The following is a 22,166-nucleotide window of genomic DNA, read 5'->3' as shown; positions in this document are numbered from 1 at the left end:
GAATGGCCTAAAAACGCAAAGGAAGCGCAGGGAAATTTTTTTATCAGACTGGCGACAGGTTGGGTATGCTAGCCCGGTGGTTTTACCGGCAGAAATCATCGTTTTAGCAAATGCAATGGTGACTCGTGTTGGAAAATGGTCGGTTGATTATCAATGGCCACTAAGATGTTGATGGTCCTTGTAATTTTGTAGTCAATAAACACACTGTCGATTTCTAATCGATACTAAGTATGAGATAGAGGTTAAGAAGATAGCCGGATAAATCATCGCTCAATGCATACTTTTCTAAGCGTCATTGGTAGGTTAAAATTTCGTCAACCTTCCTTAAAAATCATTCGCAAGCATTAGGTAAATGTGAAGAAGTATTGTATCTTATATTGAGTTCAGTGATTGAATTTATATTGACCAATGAGATCGAAGGTATTTTATCAATCATCATTGACAAGGCCGTCGATGATTTTGTGCTTACATTAGTTACCTAAGGAAAAAAGTTACCTTTCGATCGTGCGTACTACGTGAGCCCCCTCTCCTTTTTGATCGGGTAGAGAAGGCCATTTCGCGTGGTGCTTCGGTCGCTGTGCCCGGGCGACAAAAGGCTCTTAATGTCCCTAGGGTTTGCGACACGGAAAGGTTTTCGGATCCACTGCCATAATCCCCTGGTTTTGCGGGCAGGAGGAGCGGCTTGTGTTATTCCGGCTACTTCCCTTTAATTATCTCCCTCCTAAACCCACTTAATGCCACCTCTTGTATGATGTACGATCGGCCCCTTAATAAAATGCCCCCTTACTATATATCCCATGGCCTTATTAATCCGCGCCTTGAGCCGCATTACCTCGAGGAGAGAGAGAAAGAGAGAGAGAGGGAATCCTCGCGGGCAAATCTCCGCCCCTGCCTCCATAGCTTTCTGGTTTTATATGTGGGTCAAAATCCCTACTCCGTTCCCCGTTCAAAATCCGGGAAGAGAGGTAAGAGCTAGGGAACTGCTTAGAGGAGGTCCAATACCATCCCACAGAATGCTGATTTCTGTCGCCACTTCGGTTTCATTTTAATCGGTTTTCAAAAATGTCCGCGGCGCGGCGATGAGTGCAATGCGATCCAATTTTATCTCCGAATATTTTGCAGTTTATTGTTTGTAACTGTGAGGAATGGCATTGAAAAGTAATGAATTTGATTACGCCACTAATTACACCTTATTTCCCCGTGAAACTCGGATCAGTTTGTCCGTCAGCGACGCGAGTGGCGACTTTTGAAACTCATGTAAATGCGCGGTGGTTGATAACATATTTAGAGGCCGACTTGAGGATCCTCTTTTGTAATATTCGTGGGTAAGAGGTAACCCAGGAAACGGTTTGAGAGAAAGAAGCCTCGAGGAGGAAGGGTCACTGGGGTTATGAAAAACGTAAAAAATCGTGGCAGGCAGTTCTGAAAGTAATTGGACGGGCCCGGGGAAAGAAGGTCGTGAAATAGTTATTGCCCAGTCAAAAAGGGGCGGTGCCATGAATCACGTTGGTGGTTTATTTTTTAACCTTTTTTCTGTGGGATCTCGCGGCTTTCACGGCGTTTATGTCGAAATTCGAAGTAGGATATTTTTTTTAAAAGGTCCCCCTTATAGCCGTTCGTTCGGCCTTCTCTCTTTTTTTAAATGGTTGAACGGGGAAGCGAATTCCTGGTGGTTTATGCTCTCTCGAAAGATAGTCGAAACGTCTAATGGAGGTCACGGTTTCTCGTCTTTTCCGTGTGATTCATGGAAGACTCGATAGGGATTCCTCTACTATTTCGCCATGATTGGTCGTCAATGGTGATAAGTGTTGGCTGCAAATTTTTGACTTCGTTCCACTTTTGTATAACGCCGTGTCTTTGATTCTAGCTGTATATATTGCGAACACTGAAATGCTTTTTCTCGGGAGTCGGTTATCTTCTCATATCTGTCGGCCGCATATTCAAATTGGTATAAGGCTTTTTGGAACGCAGGTGGTACTTGTATCTTCAACATAGTATTTTGAATAATATTCGTTCCAACAACCTTCGTTGGAACTCGGCTTGATAGACTTTTGGTCTAGGAATTGACTCAAAATAGGAAGGTCCGCCTTATAGCCGTTCGTTCGGCCTTCTCTCTTTTTTTTAAATGGTTGAACGGGGAAGCGAATTCCTGGTGGTTTATGCTCTCTCGAAAGATAGTCGAAACGTCTAATGGAGGTCACGGTTTCTCGTCTTTTCCGTGTGATTCATGGAAGACTCGATAGGGATTCCTCTACTATTTCGCCATGATTGGTCGTCAATGGTGAGAAGTGTTGGCTGCAAATTTCTGACTTCGTTCCACTTTTGTATAACGCCGTGTCTTTGATTCTAGCTGTATATATTGCGAACACTGAAATGCTTTTTCTCGGGAGTCGGTTATCTTCTCATATCTGTCGGCCGCATACTCAAATTGGTATAAGGCTTTTTGGGACGCAGGTGGTACTTGTATCTTCAACATAGTATTTTGAATAATATTCGTTCCAACAACCTTCGTTGGAACTCGGCTTGATAGACTTTTGGTCTAGGAATTGACTCAAAATAGGAAGGCATTTCCTAAATGTTCACTTCCATTCCAAGTCAACACAAAATATTCCATGTCTTTTCCTACTTTTTATAGGCGATGGTTTCATTTACGTTATTTATTCATCGTTCATCTATTTTTAAACTCATTTTAGGCATTAATTTAAAATTATTTAGTGAAATCTTTCCTCTGGAATTTTCCTTACCAACATTTTATATAAATGAGTGTTAATTTCGTGATGAAATAAAACAAGCAACTACCGTACTACGGCAACAACTGTCGTATTGCCGTGTTTCTTTGAGAATGTAACGTGTACGTGTTTACGACCTATGAACGTGATGCTCAGATTAGTTTATAATGGATCGTATTATTTTTAAGCAAATGCTCGTGTTTCTCCCTTCTCTCGATTGAAAATTTAGGGTTAACTTTTCTTTACAATTTTTATCGTTTCCGGTACTGAGGATATATTTATGAGCATAATTGAGCGAGCATCTCATAACAGATGTTCAATTACTTTATTATTACTCCCTTGAAATTTCTTAACGTATATTTTTATGGAAAAAGTGGGCCGTATTTCATGGTTCCACTTATACGGACAGCAAGTTTAAAGTTTTTCAAGTTGCTTTCTTTTTATTAATATTTTTTATTTTATTTTATTCCCAACCACCGAATACAGCTCATATTGGCCATTATATATCGGGCATACAACAAATTTAACAACTAAACGCTCACAAACAACCATGCACTGGATAGGGGAAACCTAATCAGGCGGGACTCGAACCTGTGACCTCTGGTTTGGCGGGCGAGGAATTTATCCCGCCGCCACCGAGGCCGGCAAAAAATAGTTTTATAAATAAATGTAAAAATATTATTTTTGAAAATGAAAACTGGACTTGGCTAGTTCCGAATCGCGGAAAAGTCACTGCTGTGAAGGACGTTCATGGCAGATTGTAAAGCGGAGTGAACTGGGTTGTTATGCGAGGAATCTTGACTTCACTCCAAGTCTCCTCACTCGCAATCTCTCTTGGTTGAGCTGATGGCTCGTCTCTTCGATTGTGAGCATTGCGGTGACTGCAATGAGGCATTTGGGAGGTACTTAGCAGATTGCACTTGGCGACGGGTTCAGAAAATTGCTCTTTGAAGTGATTACATTCCGCTTAAGTTTCAAAGTCTCCAATTTCAATCGTAACTTTTGTGCCTATGAATTACGGACACTCGTCTGCTCGACATTTTGCTCAGAAGTTGGAGAATAGAAATTATTGGTCCCCGTTTATAGTTTTTCATATTGTCACAATTTAATTTAATCGGATTATTTTATAATGTGGCGTATTATGTTTCACCATATACTAATGCGTTTCTTCCTTCTCTAGATGGAAATTTTATAGTTAACTCGTAACTTTCCATAAAATGAGTTTCCGTTTCTCGGAATCGGAAAGTGATTTGCCAGCTGGTAAGTTATGGAATATTTTTACCGAAAGTGGGTCTGCAGAAGCTGGTAAGAAGTCACAAGTAATTTTCAATACTGGCTCGTTATGTGTAATAAATATAATGGGAAATGGATGATTTTATAAGGAGTTAGGAATTAAATATCAACGATGAGACGTTAATGTATTTTCCCGTCATTTGGCGTAATTTAAAAGTTTCTGCGTATTTTATGGCTGAAAAAATAATTTTGTCTTTTACAACAGGCTTTAAAATTTTGTCAGAAGCAATCAATGCTCCTCTCACCTGATATTTTGTGTACCAATCGGGTTTCAATTAAAGAATTGAATTCAAAGTCAGAGTCATCTGCGTACAGCTGTGAAAGAGACGTTATGTATGCGCTCTAGGTATCAGTTGAAGAAAACAGTGTCTCAATTGAATCGCTAAATGCAGAAAGACAACATGTCCACGGTGGAAGATTTTATTATTTTATTTCTTTAAGTTGTTACAATGTGCAAGACTTAACGTTTCTTAATAAAAGGAAATATGTCCGCTCGGTGTTGTTAGCATGACATGTTTCCTTTTAGTAGGAAATCTTGAGTCTTGCACCATTGCAACAACTTTAAGAAAAAAGGAAAATCGTCCAACTAGGACATGATGCCTCTCTGCAGTCTGCGATTCAACCAGTAATTACTAGTAAAATTAAAAAAAAATATGATCGATAAAAATTGTTACGGAATTCGAAGAGTCATTTTATAGTGGTTCACATCGTATTGAATGTAAGTTGAGTTTTCCGAAAAAATCTAACATGTTGTGGTACGGGAATTTTCCTGGTACAGAGAAGGGACCTTTAGGGCTATAGTAAACCAATCCTGCAGTTGTAAATGTTTCACTAATAGCAGAACTCATTGGAAAATAACAAAGCTAGATTAAGGTAACTCAAGTTATTCTCCGCTATCTTAACTTGTGCTCTACAATTCCCTTTGATTAAAATCTCACTCTTTCAATTCTAAGGCGCTTATTTGATTCATTTTTTTTCAAATGTTGCTCAAATGCACGTACGAAATAATTCCTTTTTTAATTTCTAGTTTACACTTGCAGCGAAAAGAAAAATTTTCCCCAAAACATTTGTATCTTCAAGTGAAATTATTTCTAATTAATAACCGTGTATTCTTGTCTTCAAAAGTAGACATTACCAATGAAGAATTTTCGAGATATTTTGTACTTGTCATGTTATAGCGGTTCATAACGTATTGAATATAAGACAAGTTTTCCAAAAAGAAATCCAACATGGCGCGGTACGGGAATGTACCTGGTAAAGAGAAGGGACAGTGAGCGCTACCGTAAACCAATGCTGCAACGGTAAATATTTCAGTAATGGCAGAACTTATTGGACAATGAAAAAACGAGTTAAGAGTAACTCAAACGAGAAATTTGATCAAAATGAAGGCAATATTATAGCCATTCGGAAGTTAGACAAACCGAATACAATAGCGCCTATTTTTCCCCATACATGAGAAAATGCGTTAAAAGTGAGATTCACGAGAGCTGGACACAAAAGCGATGAAATATAATTTAGTGGAAAGGAAACTCTCGCGTCCGTTGGTGAAAGTTTCGCTTCCGACCTTCCGCGACAGGGAGTTCGTTTGGGATGACACCTTTGGGGGTAATTTATTGCGTTCGGTTTAGAACTGGCTGTTTTGAGCCGCGCCAGGAGGTAAACGGCGTTGAATTAACACATTGCCATGGGAAAAGTCACTAGGGGGTAACATAAAACACAACGCAACACACAATGTTCATGCACGGTCATATTTTTGGCCACACTGCTAAAAAAATCTCTTTAATGGGGGACTTTATTCCAATTCATTCTGTAAAAAAGCAAGCTCGTCCTTTTGGGACTAGAATTTAATAAAATAATGATACAAAAGTTGATGTACTATACATTTATTTGGTTGGTGTGATGGCTAGAGTGTTGGCTTCCCACCCCGTGGGCTCGGGTTCATATCCCGGCGGTGGCAGAGAATTTTCTGAGACTGTCCGATCCCGGCATTAATGTTGTGTCGAGGACATTTCAAGGACAACACCCCGTCCGTCGGATGGGACGTTATGCCGTGGTCCCCTTGACACCTTTCGTTAAGAAAAGGCTAATGTCGACGCCGGGTTTCTCTCCACCTTTCCTTACCTACCCATCCCTCATGGCGCAAATGACCTCAGCTGTCGGTTGCCTCCTCCAAATACCATACTTTCAGTTTATACGCTTAACAAATATGATGCACACGGTTACGAAAGAGCAAATGTATTGACTCCGATATTCAGGACGAAAACAATATTTTAGGGAAACCAGAAAATCTACGGGGTATCGTATCCTGCCCTTTTTAAGTTCTGGAGAGATCTTAACAATAGAGGCACTAAATGCATTGATAAGTAATCTACAAATATAAAAGAGGATATCTGTCTTGCTGTCATTTCCTTAAGCATATAACGATGCCCAGGTCTCGAATCCACGACCTCAGTCCGAGGCTTTGTTTGTATAGACACGATGAATTTGTTTTGGGATTTTCACGAATTTTGCAAAATAACTTCAATTATTTAGATTGTGGTGTTAGGAATAAGTTTGTGGGAGACCTCTGGAGTCTGATTTCTTCGAAATTATTGCCTTTGAAAAATATTATTTCTAGTTTTTTTTACTGCCAGCAGTATAATGCTTAAGTTTTTAGTTAAATTTAAGATTATACCTATCGCAGCGTAATAAACTAATCGCAGTTGAATATAATAATCGCGGTAAAAACTAATATATACAAGAAATAATGCGCTGTATGTCATTCACTTCAGTGAGTTCTGATTTAAATTTTTTAGCATATGCTTCTTGGTGGTTATATTATTAGTAATTATTTACTGCGTTTATTGCAAAACGTAAATTAAATAAAGAATTGGCAATTATTTTAAATTAAAATATGTAAAAATTAATTTCATCATGTTACTAGGAGTCAGGAAAAGAACGGGTTATCTCGCATGCTTTTGAAAGTACCATACATTCTTCTTAGCGTTGTCCTCGTGGAGTCTAGAGCATACATATTTTAATGCTTACCTTCCATAGTAAGTTTTCGTAAAAATATTATGAAAGAATTGAACCCACAAAAATGTGCAAAATTTAACTATGACGTAACTATTGTCAAAGGATTTAAAGGGAATTGCGAACGATCTGTGCTCTGTATTCGAAATTCGAATAATTGATGACTTTGTGCCACCGAATTTCGAATGGTGAAAAAAGCTAATTATTTGATGTTTGGTGATAATATAATAATAATACGAGGTGAGTCCAATAAGTAATTCATCACATATTTTTAACGGCCAATTTTGGTTGAAAAAGCTTTGCATTTCTTGTGGAACAATTATAAACATTCTAATTTTGGTTGAAAAAACTTGGCATTTCTTGTGGAACATTTATAAACATTCTCCCTTCGTCTTGTATAGTTGCGTTGACTTCCGATAGGAGACCACGCTATACGAAGCTGTTCAAATGGCGTTTGTAACGCAGGTGCATTCCAAACAACAGCCAATGATTGATTTTATTTTGGCGGAAAACCAAAACCTTCAAGGTGGCGTCATGCCGTAGCATTAATTGGAGATCACGTTGAAAAATATTGCTGTGTAGTTAATAGATTGGGGAATAATAAGGCGTAATTGAATGCTGAATAAAACAAACCCTGTTTCAGAAAATAAATGTGTTGCGTTACACATTGAACTTCTCTCGTATACAAGAGATGATGCAGTGTATGCCACTCACTGCAGTGAGTACTGATCTATGTTTTTCCTTTTTTATCGAACTATTTATAATAATTTTTCATCCATTTTCTTTCGCAGGTAAGCATCCGCCACTCTTCTTTTTTCATCCCCCTCTCTCTTCGCCTCCTGCTGCTGCTGCCTCTCTTCCCATGATGATGATGATGATGACGTGTGTCCCACGTGATGGTGGCGGAAAGAGGAGAAATGATAAAAAAAGAAAAGAAGTTGGGGAAATAAAATGGCAGCGAGAAATTCATTCGGCCCGCGCCAAATATTGGATTTCGTCGATCGATGACATTCGAGTCGGGGGAGAGTGATCGCATCCAGCCATCCCTTTTCGCACGTAAGTGTGCCATTTTTTTCCCTTCGCGAAAATGCGCGCGGTTGAGTCGTTCGCTATCCGCTGATCGCTCCTTTCGTCTCTATCTCGTGCGAGTCGAATGTGTCGTCCTGTTTTTTTAATATTATTTATTTATTTATCTACGCCTCTATCCCTTCTCTATCCCATTTCTTTTCGAGGCTGTCTCAATTTCTGTGGAAGGAATGTTCGGGGAGAATTGACAGTGCAAACGTTAAACAACCACTTTGCGAGGGACGCCATAACTCAAGTGCATAGTGCTGTGCTGTTTTTGTAAGATGTTGGTGAAATTCTCGCCTTTTTATTCTTATAGAACTCGAAGTCGCGATGTTTTGCTCATCCCAAAATTCGGGGTTCCTGTTTGAAAGCGTTTTTAACACAGCTGGTACTTGTCAGAAATGCGCGAAGAGTTAATGTAAGGAGTGAAAAAAGTGAGCAAGATTCTTACTTCAATTAGATTTATTTTTCCGTTACTTTACTAAGCAGTGCGGTCAGATATTCGCCGTGTTCTCCCGAAATATAACATTTTCTAATTTCCAAGAGTGCACCCATCGCGTAAATTCTGAGTTTATCCATTTCAATCTTTGTCGCATGCTCGGTTGCCGACAATCCTTATTGTTAAAACTTTCTCTGAATCTCTGATTCTGTGCTGTAATGTCTTACTTATGTCGGCGAGGAAGAAGTACTCTGGTGCTTTAATAACGACCTTATTTGAACAATGGTAACGAAACCCTTGGGTCGGGTTCGCGGGATACACTCCTGAGGCGAGGACTATAAGCGATTAGCTTTTCTCCTCTGCCCCCAGAAGGGGAAGGACGAGAAGGAACAAGGAAAAGGAGGCGCCGCCGCGATAGGAGCCCGACGACGCCTCCAAGGAGAGGACGGGGAAGGAAGGAAGGGACGAGGAATCCTGCACCGTCACAAAGGCGGGCAGGTCCTACTACTAACGAAACCAAGCAATACGCAATTAATATGCTACCAATTTTAGTAGATTTTCCTATAAGGAAGAAAAATCTATCGATCAAATCGGTAGATGACCTTATTTGAACAGCAGAACGTGATTTTCATTTTTGTTGTGTTCAAGTGGTGTTGAATTCATGAACGGTTGATGAATGATACGTAGTAACAGCCTCGCGCTGGAAAAAAGTGAGGTGGTTAGGAGAGGAGGATTTTAGTGTTTATACCCAGCTAGGGAGTTTATAAAGGGTTTTTGATAAATTGGCATTTAAAATGTGATTTATTTAACACAGAATTGAGGAAAAAAATGGGGATCTTAATTTGACTATTTTATGTTGTTTTTAGGTTGTGTAATAGGTGTAAGTAAGCTTAATAATAAGTGCCGTATTTCTAAGAGCTCCTTCAAATGATGATTAAAGTCCACGCAAAACAGTTTCTAGCTTTTGACGAAGGGAAAACATTTAAATTATGTACGTACTATTAACGCCATGGCAACCGTCATGGAAATACTTTAAAGTCGCCTACTTCAAAATTAGGATGCATGAAATAAAGATTGAGTTGCATGGGTCCATTTCCTACGTGTCCTATCACGAAAATGGACCGGTTAATAAAAAAAATTACATTTTTACGTGGTGTATTCTTGGTGTTTTTTTTCCTCCCATTCTGTGCGGAAGCACAAGGCAGGCGGATCGAGATGTGATGTTTTGAGGCCGAGGCAAGGGAGAGCGACTATCAAGAGGAGCTGCGCGAGGGTCGACGTTAACCTGGTTATGGGTCAAACAATGGCCGTAACGGCCTCGGGGTGGCGTAACACGCCGCCGCCGCCCCGGTGACAACAGACGGTGCAGATTGTCAGTCCCTCCTCCTCCCATCGGCCGATGTTCCCTTTCGCGATGCTACGTGGAGGGTATTATTAAAGAGCTTGATGGTTGGCGCCGCATCTCTATGCAAGTTTGATCTGCGCAGGTTTCCGAATATTGGGCTTACAGTAATGGCCAGAGTAAGTGGTCCCTATGTCATTTATCCGTGGCCAGAGGTATTTAATTTTTGGAGATATAGAGTGTTTTTGAGTATAAATTAAATTATCCATTGTACGTCTTTCGACGGAAGATATTCATGCCTCGTTTAAGTCAATAATTTAAGGTGAATGAATCTTGGGTAATAATATGAATATCACAAGCGGAATTGTCTATGTTAATGTCCCTCTTTTCTTAATTTTTATGCTTCGTCATGGTGAAATCTGATAAATTATTTACCGATTTCGGTTTTTTTCACGAGCGAGTGGGTGGCTTAGTAAATATTTTTTTGTCAATACTATGTTTTTTATTTCGTTATTGTTTTCGTCTACGTATTTGATTTTGCTAAAGCATACTATAAATAAAGTGATTGCTAGGAATACGGTCGCCGAAACAGTTACGGATTATTTTTCTTATTGTTAGTCACTTTGATCTTTCGTTGTGTTTTTCCGGCTATTTTGTTGTAATACATGAAATTAATGAAACTTCGTTGCGCATTTTCCTACCTTTGTGGATATATTTTTGAAACACAGAAGGTACATCCGTAAATAATCGTTTCTTACAATTGTTAATCTGGGATTAAAAACGAGTAACGTTATCATCTCTTTGCCTCCTCCTAGGTGCATATAAAAAATCTATTTCCTATGAATTTCTCTGATTCGTTTAAATACACACTTTTTTGAGAATGGCTAACAAATGGAAATTGGAAGGTATGACGTGGTGGAAGGACTTTATAAGAGCAATGAAGAGACTTTTGACGTAATGTGTTAAATGAACTGTGGAAGTCACAAAATCTCATCATACCTATTATTAAGCAATTTCAATATAATTACGAAAAATGGAAAGCTATAAAATATTTTGTCAATCAAAGTTTAGTCCTCTGGTGATAAGCTATGCTATTGGTATTTTTTTCTCTTTGGTGGAAGGTCGCACTGTGGGTACTCGGATGTACCGGATGTGTTCTAGGTTACTGCGTTTCTGTTAGTGCTTTTCGACGGTTTCCTAGGAAACCATTGCCATTGGCGTCATTATTTAATTTTCTGCTCATATTTTACCGTCTCGTCTACCACGTCTGGACCTCAGCGATGTCGTCTGTATCGTGGTGGAGGGAAAAACGTGCGTGTGTTTTATTGCTTTGAGGGGAAACTTGTTCGCGAAAATGTGTGGGGAAAGGCCCTTGAACACGCCCCTACCGTACATCGTGGAGAGTTTACGGCATCGCCGGAATGTGCTGGGGATTTCTTTTGTTTTATTCGTCGCTTTGCGTATATCGCCGGAGCACTGGGCGAGCACGCCTGTGCTTTTCTGCCTGCCCGTCGACCCAATTTTAGGTTCAGGGTGGCCGGAGGATTGGGCAACACGGATGCTGATTCTCATCTGTCGGAGCCGGTTACGTGGCGCTGTTTGCCCTGGTGATCCATGCGTTGCGCGCGGAAATCCTTGTGTGTCGTTCGCTCCCCTGTCCCTTTTTTCGCTTGGCGGTCTTGCGTAAATGCTTGCGATAAGGATTCGGTATTCTTCACATTTTTATTCTATACGTATTACACAAGCATTATTTATACTCTGTTACTTGAACGCAGTAGAAAGCATTGCGATGTAAGTTATCTTGGCTCTCAATTTAAAAAAAAATGATCTCAAGATGTCGTATTATATCGTCACTGTTCATCTTTTAACGTTATATAATTTTATTGTTAACCTATCGATTTGTGGAAATAGGTATCGTTTAATCTTAGATTGACTGTTTAAGGCAGGCGCGATTACGCGTTGGAGGAATGTAGACTGTGTAACGATCGTATTGATCGCCTTGCAGAAATTCACATAATCCAATTGCTGGGAATGCAGTATTATATTTGTCTTTCCTAGTCAAATAATAGAAAAGTATGCTTAAAGCCTTTACACCGGCGGTGAAATTTTTTGATCACAAAGCATAAATTTAGTCCTCTTGAACGGTCAAAAATTGGACCAAAATATCTGTTAGTCTCTAGAAACTTAATTAGCAATATGTCGGTGCTCCATCCCGACCCTCTCGAATTCTAAGCTGCTGATCTTCTATTTGTCTTCTTTCCCTTCTTTGTCGTGGATGCTTCAGATATTCAGCTAGATATCCAATAACGATGTAATTCTATGGAGTCCGAGGTAAGGTTTTGCATTTACGAATAATTTTTTGCGTGAAAAATATTTTGTGGAAACAACTTGTCATTTATATTCCAAATGAATGAATTTGCGCTTTGGGTTGGTGTTAAGACGCCATTTAAGGTATTTACAGCTAAGGCAGATGGATGGGAAAAATGTTTTGGATTCACGTGAAATTAGAAATAGGCGAAAAAAAATCTTCCGACTTCGTTCGTAACTTGTAAACAAAAATGACGTTTGGAGGCGTGTGTGATGTCTTTCGAGAGGTTCTCTATCGCTCTTACCGCACAAGTAAATGTTTGGATATGCCTATCGTATTACTTGGAAGCAGCTATTGACGTCAGCATCTCTTTTGGCCTTCTCTTTCATTGAAACGGTTAAGATTTCCAATTTTTCGCCTCTCATAATTCGAAAAGTTGTGCGCTATGGCTCATAAAACAGAAAATCTGGTTCCTTTTACATTTTTTAGGCCTCTCTCAGAACCGATAATAAACAGATGGCAAACGAGCCGATTCATTCGCGTCCTAATGATATATTTTTTTAAACGCCTTCTCTTCAGAGCGATATTACATTTCTCCATCTCTTTTTTTAATGCCTCATTAACTTTCATTTAACACTCGTGTCTTCAGCCCTCCGTCTTACCATCTGCAAGCCTCCACCCTCTCCGGCCACCATCTAGAAATCTTCCTTTTAATTCGTCTTATCATTTCCTTTAATCTCCAGACGTCATCGGTGCCTAATATATATATATTTTTTAATTGGGAGCCATACTCGTATGGCCATGTTATTTTCGTGTATTCCATGGAAAAGTAAATTCTCTTGACCTTTTCAGGGTATCTCTAATAAAACCGCGATACGTCTCAGTGCAGTATTTAATCATTAACTTAAATTGACGAGGAATTGGCGGGAGCTAAATTGAAGCTTAATTTTGTGGAAAAAGATTTTTGAGGTCTCCAGTCTTCATAATATCTACTTCTCCTTAGTTATTTTTGTTTTTATTTCAATTGGAATTTATCTGAAACTATAAAGTTTTACCCAGTATTCATGCTATGCGACCTTACTTGATGGGGGTAATTTAATATATATGGAAATTCATTCCATTGAAAAATGACAATAAATTAGCGTAGTAACTTAATAGATTATTTTTATACGCAAGCCCGTTTTGATTGTGATACAATCATTATAAAGGTAATGGCCATGAGTTTTATATCTCTACTATAAGGCCACCTAGCGGTGCTCGGAAGGATAGTACCCTACGAAGAGGGAAACTTGGATTTCGTTATCATTTATGATTTTAAGGTGTCATCTTTGAGCGTGCCAAGAGGTGTGCCTACTCGGCAGGATGACCAACCGTAGAAGTTGTATGACGTGACGTAACGAACGGTAATGAGATAACGACGCAAAGGATGCATTATACGCAACCGAAAGTAGCACTGCGGCATTTGGGAGCATGGGATGCGCGTACATACTAACATTGGTTGCAATCCGTTCTGCCAAATGGAAACGCATAGCGGACATACAAACATACATACTCTTTATGTATACTATAAAGGTGCGGTTGTGTATTTAAGGGAGGTGGATTGTTAGCTTTATTAGAGCATTGAAGTCCATATTTGTCGATATATGAGCATGAGTTGTGCGATATCCTGTTTTTTCCCGGTATTTTTCAGTTATCCAAAATTGTGCCACGGACGATTTTCTGGAAGTTTCTTTCAGTTCCTATTTTTCCATCCACTGTCGAGTTGCGACTCTACTTGCTTATCTTTTTATCGATCCAACAGCGATTTCTTTCTCCGAATGCGATCGCACATCCTTATCCTCCGTCGCGAATCTTGGGAAATCTGGTTTATCTCCTTTTTGACACAATTTTTTTGCCACCCAGTCCCTCCGCTCCCCCCCCCCCTCATGAAATACGTCACATTTTCGGTTCCCACGGGAAGGAAATGTATTTTTCAAACGAAATGGGACTTGCATTAGCTGTATTTTGCTCGAATAATTCAAGCCTCCCGCCGCTTCTTCGCGTGGGACGTTTCTATGGAAATGGAAAGCTCTACATTTTTGGAATCTTTCGATTCCGCCTGAAAATACGATTGTCGGCTCAAGGGTTCGATCACGGAAGAACGAGATATGTCACTCTCTAGATTTTGCGGAAGAATTTTTGGTGGTATTTTGCAATTCATGAGTTTGGTGAAAGTGTACGTTGAGGATTCACCTTTCGAGGTTATGTTTTTCGATGGATGGAGTTTTTCTATTGTATGATTGGGTGCTTGACAAGTTTTTCCTTAGCAACGAATCCTCATGAAGCTTTGCAAATTTTGATTTTAATGCAGTGGTTTGATTATGCATGCTCTTTAATAAATGTTATCGCATTCATGAATTATTTTAAAACTATTTATGGACTTTCTTGAAATCCTATCGTCGAAAAGATCTTATTCTTCCGGTAAACTTGATTTTTTTACCTTCGAGGAGTATAAAGTGTTATAAAAGCAAAATATTTTGTTTGGACCTTTTTGAAATCCTATTGTTTAAAAGATCTTATGCAAGAACTGCCCATAAGCATTGAATTTTCACCTTTGATAGATATTTTGTTCAATAAAATGAATGAAATTGATTCATGATACACAGCCGTAAAACGAAAATCAAGTTTATTACTCTGGCGTAAACCAAGGTATTTGGCGGTATTTTTTTCATTGCGAGCAATCGCTTTCATAGCAGAATGAAATATAGGCAAGAGAATATTCCGGGATCGGAGCTTGGGAGTGCTGGAGAATTTATATCGTCTGCCGACTTACGATACAGGTAGTGTGAGTCCTTTTAGGAGCAAAAAAATTCCTTCCTTTTCCTCAAGGAAGACTTATGACTCCCACAAGTGTACACTGCCGACGTTCAAGTGAGCTGGATTTACCGATTATGGACTGTTTACGTTAGTCCTGGCTGCTTTGTCCTCATGCCCGCAACAAATCTTGTGAAAACGATTCTCGCAGTGAGTTTTTCTTCTATTTTTCTGAAACCCCTCAAGTCGGTGGTACGAGATGAGTACTTTATTTCTGGTGCATTAAGTTATCATCAGTGCCAGGGCTCATAGGTGTATTTAGGGGGAGTGGGGGCTCGTGCCCCCCCCCCCGGTCCGCTTAAAAAATAGATAGGTAAGATTTTTTATATAGTTATCATTACGTTCGTTTTGTATTGTGTATCACGGAGCCTCAATAATTTGGCATCATGTTATAACAACTTTCATGTTAAAATATGGAGAATATTTCGTACATACATTGTCGTATGTTGTTTTTAATATCAAATATGAGAAGAGCGCTTGCCTGTGAGACCCTTGTGCCCCGCCCTTGCCAGAATTATAAATTTTTTTGTATTCCGATTTATTTTTCGATATCACTTCGTAAGCTTGCTTTCTCAGCTAATGTGCTTTCTTTGCGTATACTAGGATATGTCTCGATGATCAAGTCACAAGAATGGGTTTTGGAAAGAAATTACTTATTTGAAGAAGGGGTAAACGCGAACCAGTTGGAATGAGCTGTTTTTATCTGAAAGTGATGCTTTACGTGGATATTGATGAAACAGCGTCAGTAGCATTTTGCGGGACAAGTCCCGTAGGTACACAAGGTAAGAAGTATATATGCTTGTTTTTACCAAAATGCCTCAAATATATGCTTCCGATTACTAAGAAACTTATAAGATGTACTGATGACTTGATGAATCATAATTGTTTACGAAAATTGGCTTTCATGGGTTTTGTGTCGAATTTATGTAATAAATAGGTTTTTATATTGGGTAATACTGTCTATTCGTGCAATTACTTGGCCGTCTTTTATTCATGGGTTGTATTGGTAGCAAGTTGTTTCATCATGTGCATTTTTTCAAAAAATTTAGTTTTGATTTAAAAGTTTAATTTGGTTGTTTCTTTATTTGACATAATTTGATGTTTCGAGATAATTTCCAGTCAACTAGAAATGCCATCTATTGACTCAAATTTTGAAATAAATGGCCTCAAATGAGAAACTAAGGTTTAACGAGTTATTGTTTAGGCTGGTGGCTTAGTGGACTGCGCGCTTAGATGCTGATCGTCTCGGGTACAAACCCCTGGTGAATCCTTTGGAACCCTCAACGTTAATTCCTCGAATTGCGTGGCCATGGGGAAGCAACTGCCCTGAATGTGTTGCACGCACACCAGTGACTATGTCTGGGGTGAGCTCTACCCTCACCAACATTCGGGTTGGTTCACAGAGTAAGTTGTGATGCATATTCATTGAATTACTAAAATCACGTTGTACATGTTCTCATTCACATTATCTTTCTTTTGTTGTTTGTTTTTGTTGCTTTTTGGTTCTTCAGTGTTCCGGTTAAGTTGGGGCCTTTGATACAGGGAAAAAAACAAAGGATTGTTCTTCCGGAAGCAATATTTGGAAGTTTGTAGTATTATTCTCGTATTATTTCTTTTGAGCGATGAACTTAAAATTTCTTGGTGCCTTGGAATTATTGCCACTTTAGGCTAGAAACCGTACCATTTGTCAGCGCATTCGTCTGTCAATCCATGTAATGCATCCCATATTTTCTTTTTATTTAGTCTAGTTCGTGCAAGCAAGAACCTCCGAATCATTTCCATTATTTTTATTACACTTTTTCATTGTCTGCAGAATTTCCAAGGTATATAATGCAGTCCTAAATGTGAATTACTTGGTTGTAAAAATCTTGGAATCCGAGAAAAGTGCGATGCAATGGTTTTGAGGGAGAGGAATCCGTGTTCGACTTGTTTTTTTCTTCTCTCCAGTTTCCGCTCTTGTTTACGCGACCGGAACATTTCATACAATATACGGTTGTGTGTTTCGCAGCCAATTCGTGCGATAGTGGGACCGTAACGGCGATGGCAGAACCGTTCCTCTGGACGTTGTGTTACGGCCGCTGCTGCTTGGGACGCAGAGCGAAGACATGTTCACGAGGCAATTCTCTGGTCCTTTCCGGATCCCTCCTCGTGTCTCGCCCGTATCTCTCTCTCTCTCTTCCTCCCTCTAGGTTGTTTTGGCGTCGATTCACGGGGTGCCTAAGGCCCGTTACGAGAGAGGGCGATTGTTTCAAGGCATCGAGAAGCCAAGTAACTGTCATTTATATGAAACAATATTGAAATTTGCCCTTATTTTTTGTCAAAATTAACTAACTCATTTTTAATCGAGTAGTACTCCATACACAACGTAAGGATTTTCAAGAAGAGGTGTAAAGGATTTATATTGGAAAATTAATATCATCGCATTTTAAATATTCACTATCTAGTTTCATTTTGGTGATAAATTTTTCATTTACAATATTTTTGTTTTTTTTTTTATTTTGTATAAATTCTTACCACCTGGCAAATAGCCAAATTGTAACTTGTACAATATAATAATAATAATATAATAATTTTAAGGTTGATTGGTTAGATAAATATTATTTTTACTACTTCTTTCTTTTAACGAAGCAACTCGGGATCCGATGGAACTACTACTTGGGAAAACGAATGAATTAAAGCAAATGAAATCAACTGAATTTGGCGTGACTTAGTGGAACGATGAGATAGTATTCATGGCGAAGCAAAAATTCCAGTACTGTTCCACAAACTTTTATTTGCTGTCTTCTCAAGCATCTCATCCAATCTGGCCTTAACTGTTATTTTAACATTAAATTTTCACTTTCATCACACCTGACCTTCTATCAGCCTCCCCAGATTTTTATACTTTTATGTTTGAACCCTCCCCTAACCTGCCCCCCTTCCCTCATCTGGTCTTCCTCCCCCCTTCTGTTGTCGGATGTATAAGGCTTGACATTGTAAGTGCTCCTTGTTTTTGTGTTGATAATGACGCTATAGCCGTCGGAACAAGTCCGAAAAAAGACAGCGAATATAAGTTTGTAGAACAGTACTGGGTTTTTTGCTTCACTATGAATGAATTATATGTACGTCAGGATAGTCTTCTGCTAAATAAATGCTGAAATTTCAGGAATAATACATAATCTATTTGATAATTTACGCTTAATGATAATGATTATTCATCGAAATCCGGGTCAATTTTTACTTACTTAATGCCACTTAAAATAACTAGAAAATAGTTAAATAGGGAAAGATAAGAAGGCTAGGATAAGATAGTCTTTTTTTATCTGCTTGATGGTTACCGTAAGTTTGGTTGTCAGTATTAAAGGATGACATTTAAATTCAGTATATTTTTAGAATTGATTTTAATCGGCACATTTAAAAAAATGACAAAATGACGTTCACTAATATTGTTTTCGCCAAATTAAAAAAAAATTGTGCAACTCTTCCATTGTAATAAGTCAGTAGTTATCCTAAATGAGCAAACTAATGAATTACGTGTGCGTTAGAATTGTCTACTACTTCTACAATGATAAAATATCAGGAAAATATCCCTCATCACGATAAAAAGTTCATTATAATCGTAAAAGAAGTACATCAGTACACTTTTGTTAAAATAATATGATTGATTTTACAAATTTCGTGTTCGTGAACAGCATATTAAGGAATAATTATTATGAGAAATTCAAATCTCGGGCAAAGCCTTCGGACTCCCCCAAATAAAAAAGGTGAGTGTTTCGGAGGCTTCCGTGGTGATTAGATAGATGATTGCTCTCCGGGTTAATTCCGCGTCGAATCATTTTTGGAGGACGACAGTTTCGGTCACGTTCTAGCTCCCGTCTTCGCACTGTTTGGGTAGGTTTTACTTTTATTTATCAACAGGAATGTTGAACCCCAAGACGAGAGCTGAAACGCGACCGAAACTGTCGTCCACCAAATATGATTCGACGCGGAATTTACTCAGAAAAGAATAATCAAAAAAGGTGAGTGTGTGCGAGGGGTATAAATATATAAAGTAAGCAATTTTTCTAAATTAGTAACATTCCATCTTCGCTTCGCTTCGCCGGAATTTCTGTTTTTTGTGCTGCACTAGTCCCAGCCTTCTGGCTGTCTCCAGCGAGTTGCTGTAAATTTCAATTCAGGTGCGTTTTTTCAGTTTTTGATCATAGCGTTTCGGGTGGTGAGACTATTTAGGGGGAGGGGATATGGTTTGGGGGGAATGCTGAATTAGGTGTTCTGTGTTTTTGCCTTGCGTCCGGTGCGTAATTCCAAAGATTGATTATTCTTTCGTTGTCGGTACGGCTGAGTGTTTTTCTGAAGGATATTTAATTTTCTTTTAATTCGTGGAGTATCGGAGTAATGCACAGGTCCTTGCGGATGTCTCTGCACCTAATAAACCATGGAGCAGCAGCAATTATTCTGACGAGGATGTTTTCGGCTTTTTGGATTTTAGTTAGATGAGTTTTAGAAGCCATCAGCCAGACTTGTGACGCGTGAGTTAGTAGCGGTTTAAGCATTGTCTTGTATAGGGTGTCTTTTGTTTTTAGTGACAGCTTGGATTTTTTTGTAACATTCCATCTTGGAGTGGCGGGAATTCAATATATACTCGGGATCGCGTAGTCGCGGCGGACCTTCCTCCGAGCCATGCTCCGCGAATTCTCTTGGGAGATAACTCCGTCCGGAAGCGAACCCGCCGAATGAAGGAGAGAAGCATTACCGCCAGGACGGAAGCACGGCGAAGAAGTAAGTGGTCGTATCAGATGGTGAGGCACCGTTCTCGCGAGTGCCCACGGAATCGCTCTGAATTTCCGGCACATCCTGCGATATCACTCGGTGGCGAGATGAGGAGAAGATACGCACTGAGAAGAAAAATTATGTATCGTTTCAGGCTCAGAAGAACGTTCATCAGATTCTGTCGTGTTCTCGACTGCTTCACCGCAACACACGGCATATCCCTATGCATAAGGCCAAAGTTTTGTTAGCTATTTTTATTTTTATAATTTTATTGAGAAAAAATTCGATAGCCTCGCAACCTGCTTTCAGGAATCATATATTTAAGTATGCCATCAATCTGATTTGAAAATTCAACCTTTTATGCAATAATACGCAATATTATGATCAAATGCTGTTTCAGTGGGTAGTACCAATATCTCTTAATTTTATGCCAGGTATAATATTTGTTTTTTATTATCTTTTCGGGCTTCATTTTAATTATTGTGTTTCGCATAATGAGCGTAGGAGATAGTTGAAAACGCCGCACGCCTCATAAATAGCATATTAGTTCCAATATTAAATTAGGATTCTCTTGCTCTTCTTGGATCAAGAAAGTTCTGGTCATGTCATGCCATTATTTTTTTTTAACCATTATTGTACTTCATAAGCATACGCATTGTTCTTAAAAGCCGTATCTCCAAGGAAAAATTTGTGTTATTTCAGGCAATTACTCTTTGGGATTAGCGGAGGTTGGATAGTTGGGCGCTCTAAGTACCTGTGAAGTTGAACTATTGGCTCCGGCCCTTGTTTCGTCCGTAGCACGAATTGGATCGAAATATCGGTTTTGCTTCTGTTCTCGAGAATACATTGATTACTTCCATTGGAAATTCATTCGATTGGAATTCCATTCGACATTCCCTTCAGAAGTCGTCATTATTCACTTCCGTTAAGACATTATGCCACATTCACTGGTTAGGCGGAAATATGAATGGTTTCCTATCTTTCTGCGTAAGTTTATTTTTCGTCTCATCTTACGTGTTGTACGGAATGATGAATACAAAGAACTTAACCACATTTATATCTTACGTTTTAAAGCAGTTTGTATTCATCAGATTCAGGCTTCAATTGGTGGAAGTTAGACATATTTAAATGAATAAATAAGATCGTAGCTCTTTTCCACCAAAATGTTTTTTGCAGTGTCCTACACCAGATGATGGCTCAGTGAGCCGAAACGCGTTGTACGCAGTAAAAAAATCGTGGAAAAGTGCTGCGATCTTTTATTTATTTAAGTAATTTATATTCTTAACAAATTCGTGAGCTTTTCGTTTTGGTGAATGCTGTGAAGTGCTGGCGATACTGTCTCAGATTGTAGTGAAAATAATGCCTCTTCCGTCCCTGTTGAAAAAATACCATTCAATCCCATACGGCAAAGGAAGGGCCCTGTGAAGGAAAATAAGTATCTAAGTAGTTTGCCAAGGCATTATTTCCTGAGGACTGTGTTGCTGGATCAGTGATAGCATGAATTTGATTTAACGAAAATTGGGATGTTGAAGTTTTCCTTAAATGTGGATAGTTAGTTATGTTCACCAAGGATTAAGCTCGCCATGAAAAAATATTTGACTTTGCCGGAATACGAATTCGGCGTAGCCGGAATTCGATCAGTTCGAATCCCGGCCAAGCCAGATGTTTTTGCGTGGTGAACTTCATCCTTGGTGTACATGAATATGCACTCGTGTGCGTGACTGCGTTCCTCACTTGTTTCATGCAGTGTTTCGTTTATAGTTATACCTACCTATAGGCACTTCCAGGAGATGATTTATTAGAAAACCATTCGCCTCAAGTTTTGAATGTTTCCTATAGAAAATGGGGTCCATAATTTTTCAAGGAACTCCCCGTCGATGTCATCTTAGCCATCCGTGCTCCCTCTTTCCCTGTCATTCCATCAGACGGCTTTGTTTTATTACTGCTCTTCACATCACCACTACAGCCGCCACCCACATCCTCTCCTTCCGCTGTCGGCTTCACTGTGTGTACCCCCACCCCCTTGTTCCTCGTCCCCTTGCCTTTCACCTCCCACCCTTTGTCCCCTCTTTGCTGCCCCCCCACAGCGACAATCAGCCCAGCGACCCCTTCTTCCTTTCGATTCATCCCTAGCTGCCCCCAAAACCCGCATCACAACAACGACCCTACCCCCACCATCGTACACGCGGTGGCGTCCGACGCTGCCCCCATCTTCCCCCTCCCCCCACTCCTCTCCGCCCCCACCACCACACACGGGCACACACACACCGGTCCGGAGTCCTCTCGACCGCAAGGAAACTGGAAATCGCTTGCAAGGGCTCGCCTCTCTCTGCCGTGTCCGGCTTGCTGCCAGCAGCACCGGCAGCGACTGGG

The sequence above is a fragment of the Ischnura elegans genome, chromosome 2 (genome assembly GCF_921293095.1).
Source record: "Ischnura elegans chromosome 2, ioIscEleg1.1, whole genome shotgun sequence".
Lineage (NCBI taxonomy): Eukaryota > Metazoa > Arthropoda > Insecta > Odonata > Coenagrionidae > Ischnura > Ischnura elegans.
Note: the sequence above shows the minus strand (reverse complement) of the source record.